Below are 4,485 nucleotides of genomic sequence, written 5' to 3' on the forward strand. Positions count from 1 at the left end.
ACGGAGTACGACTTGGTATATTGATTATCGGAAAAGGGTTAGCTATCAATCGATATATTAAGAATTTTTGAAGAAGGGGAGTCACATTGACCAATCAGAAGTAGTTTTACTGATATAAAAAGGGAGCCAGAAGTAGCATTGGGGGATGTTTAGAAAGAGATTAAGAGAGCAACATCAGAATTGTCGAGTGTGTCGTGAGTGAAGTCAAGATATACCAAGTACCTCTAAAACTTATCCAAGTTACCAAAATCAGAGTATTCACAATTACTCGTAACCTTCCCGGATAGAACTGAAGCCGTTGTATAGGGCCTCTATCCATCCTTACTATTTCTAAAAAGGTAGAACTGAAGCCGGATCTAGGGCCTCTACCTTATCCTACCAAATCATTAATACAAATCGAAACTTCGATCAACATTCCATACATCATCAGAACTTGGATAGGACTGATTTGCGCTGAACATCCTACTAGAGATTCGATCGGATACTGAAGGAATTCCAAATATACTTCTTATATAAAATCTGAGTAAGTACAGACTTATGCCTAAACGAAGTGGTAGAAAAGTTCAGTTATGTAAAATATTCAGACAATTAAATAAACCATATACTCAAAAACAAACAAAACCAACGAGCCAAAAGGATCTTGTCGCGATAGAATATCAAGTTAACGAACAAAACAATTCTATTCAATACTTACCGTGGAAATTGATTCCTATAGAATTTTCAAGTTTACCAAAAGATTTACCTACTGAAGAATCACTTAAAAATAGAATATTTCCAGATCCGCGGAGACATATCTTGAGAAATTATCACAACTCCAATTCATAAAATTCGTTAGGCCTTGTATTAACACGTGGACGTGCTGTAAAAGTAGACTGAACCAACGAATCATCCCTTATATTACAAACTTCATTTATGATTGCTTGATTTTCCGGATTTAGCAATCGTAACAGGAACCTATAAATGATTTCATTGTTAATTCTGTCAAGGCCTGGAGATGAGCCGCGTTTGAGTTTTTCGATAGCAGAGTCCAGTTCTATCATCGTGAAGGGAGCTTCAAAAAAGGAAGACTTCTTGAATAGGTGTGCAGATGGAAAGCAATAGTGCAGTACTGAGTTTGGACATATCAAGAGACTCGGTCGAGTCTCGCGCCAAGTACAGGCAACCCGCCGTACGGGGCACGGCCCGCGGAGACTCTTTACTCGAAGCATCTCTTGTACCTGCGTTTCGACTCAAATATCTTATGAATGGCTGTATGTGAGAAAAATTTGTTGATACATTCACTTTAGGAATCAAGGGTTCTGAATTGATTGCCACCAAATTCAATACGTTTAGTGTAAAGGATCAGGACGTATTCACATGGCGAGCGAGATGATTTTATTTCAGGTCCGTCGTCGTCTTCGTCGTCGTCATCGTTGTCGTCGTCGTCGTCTTCGCACGTCCATCGCATTTTTTACACGATAGATAGCGCTGACTGCTTTGCCTTCTTTACCTATTTGTACTCTGTATGGTGTTAGTAATTTACGAATACACAACACAATCAAATACACTTTATTCGTGAAGCTACCGTTTATACTGAATTTCCAGTTAGTATAAGAGTGCTTTCACAACAGTATAGAATTATTACGTTTTTAATAGCATTCATGTGGAGCGCGCGTGCATGGGTGTATGTATATGTGTGCTTCCACATAGTTCCTCGTATTTTAGGTGACAGTTTTTAGAGATACAGGATGTCCAGGTGTTCCTTCCCGTAGTTTCTTGTATCTAGTGTAACGTTCGTCGATAGTGCTATTTCGTACGCTCCTTATGAGTGTACGAAATGGGATGTAGGTAAGTTCTCGGGGCTGACATGTTTAAGGGTTCCACGTAGTTAGCCCCTCATGTATAACGGATTTTAATGATTTTTTTTGCAATCGTTTGTAGATCGTTTGTAGGTGTTTGATATTGCATTCACGACGTTTGATAGTCCATCATTTTTTTATAATATTAAAATTAATCTTCTAGGGAATTTTTCTTTAGGTTAGCCCCTCATTCAAATATTTTATAAACTAATCGAGTTTTGCACATGTGCAATCATTTGTAGGTCGTTTGTAGGTACTTTATATGTAATTGATGATATGAAATAATTGATTCTTTAATCGTAAATAATGAAAGAAATTTTATCTAGGAAATTCCATAAACTGCATCTAGTGCGCATGCGTGAAGACTTCAATATGTCAAATCACATTTTACATGTACTCATCCACGGTCTTACATACAGGTCTTGCAACGAACGTGGTGGGGGTAGTTTATCGACATATAGTACTGGACTGTTCACTGTAGCTGCAGAAAGTGTAATCGGGAATAGAAAGAGAGAGCAAATCGTAAGGACCGTTCTGTCCTTTTCTATAATTTTTGTATTGGTCGAAAGGTTCTGGATGGAAGAGGTTCAGGACTGTAATATGCAAAATAAGAACCATGTGAAAGATTACTCCGTACATCTAGAGACAAAAGTGAGTCAAAAAACTCACTCCGTGAGTCAAATCTTAATTGTCGTGATTACTTTATTGTAGTTGAGTTTATCAAAATTCAATATTACTAAAAAAATTGTGATCGCTGTGTTAAGTGTGGGCTACCGTGAGACCTGTATTTTGAGCCCAATACGATAAGGTTTCACAACTAAGTAAAATGGAAAAATAACCTTAAATTTTATGATTAACGTAAGATTAAATCAATTCTTAAACTTATAAAATATATAAATAAAGTTCATCATGAAACATAAATTTTACTGTGCGGGGTTCACTGCCCAAGAGAAGGACAGCACGGTCCTTACGATTTGCTCTCTCTTTCTATTCTCGATTACACTTTCTGCAGCTACAGTGAGCAGTCCAGTATTATATGTCGATAGGGTAGTCCCGCTTAGTGTCCACATTCACTAACTCCAATTTACGACACAAGGTGCGCCAGCAGTACAGGGGTATGCGACAGAGATGGACGATAGTTTGCGCGTCATAGCTTGTGTTACGTGAGGGGCAAAGAGGGAGGGCACCCCTGTACTAGTAGCGACGCGCGGAAGAACTAAAAAATTTGGACAGTAAGGCTGCGTTTCATTTGGACGCTCACGCGCTGTAAGCGATTGTAAGCGTTGCTTATTCTGTTCCTTTTGGCGATGTGAGCGCTCACGAACGCCGTCATGACGTCATTGATGGCGTCATAACTCGTGGTCTTAAGCGCTTATAAACGCTTCTTTCGTCGAGGCTCTGCTTAAAAAATACGATAGAAAACGATTTTTAAAAAATCCTATCTAATCCAATCGTGTTTTTGGTTCGTAAAATTTAGATTCGTTATCTAATATTTCCTATAAAATTTCTATCGGTTTATATAAGAAGAAGCAGATCAATTGTTTATCGTTTTTAATAGGTTTATTATTGCATATTATATAGGATGAGTTTATGCATGACACGACAAATTGATCGCTAGTTAACTGTATTAAGAATGCATTGTACATAAATTCTCAACCAAAAGATTGATTTCATTGAGTATCTTGCGATAAGGGAAAAATTTGACAAAAATCAGCGTCTTGGAGATATTAAGAATACTTTTTTTTTTATCGGAAAAATTAGAGACTTCATTTCATATGAAAGTTTTCTTATTATATTTTATAATAATTTCTTATTATAATATATTAGTAACTTTTTGGCATTATTATTAAAAATAAACATTCTTCCTATCTTTCAAGACGTCGATTTTTTTCAGTTTTTATTCTCGTGTGACATCCAATTGACGATTGCACCCGATCAGTATAGTGGTAGTTGGAGGATCGGTAGACTTCACCCTATTTACTATATTTACAACGCTTACTATACAGAAGATGGCATGCAATCGGTAAGGTAGTAATGGGAAGTCAGATACGCTCCACATCACTGGCGAGTATTTATAAGCAATAGGCAACATCAAGAGGATGGTCACGATGGCCTATTTAGGATCTAACCTTCCGGAAATTTACCCGAGATCGGCCAGTTATTTACACCCTGTGTCGTTGATGGTCATGAGACTGACTGTGCAGAACGAATTGTTACCGACGGTGGTTAGAATTCAAATCCAGAATATGAATTTATTATAAAAATGAATAAACTGAACCTCTACTTACGATACTGTGCACTTGATTATGAATTAGGAATTTTATAATTCTTGGATGAGGACAGACGCTGGTTTAGGCTTAAGGGAGGATTGATAGAAGAGAATTGTACAACAGGTTGAGTTCGGATAAGAGCAGATTTGACAATATATTTCTATTTAAATGTAAAATAAAGTAACTTACGTTTGACAAAATGGGTTGACGATATGTTGTTCAATGATTGAATACGAATTCGGAATAAGCGACAAAAGACTTAAAAAGATTTAAAGAATTTGATTCCAAGAATTTTTGCTCGATTCCGGGAATTTTGCGTCACATTCCAGGAATTTGGCGCTCGATTCTAGGAATTACGCACGATCGAGAACCTTCTA

Source organism: Cephus cinctus, unplaced genomic scaffold (assembly GCF_000341935.2).
Source record: "Cephus cinctus unplaced genomic scaffold, Ccin1 Ccin1_scaffold0537, whole genome shotgun sequence".
Taxonomy (NCBI): Eukaryota; Metazoa; Arthropoda; class Insecta; order Hymenoptera; family Cephidae; genus Cephus; species Cephus cinctus.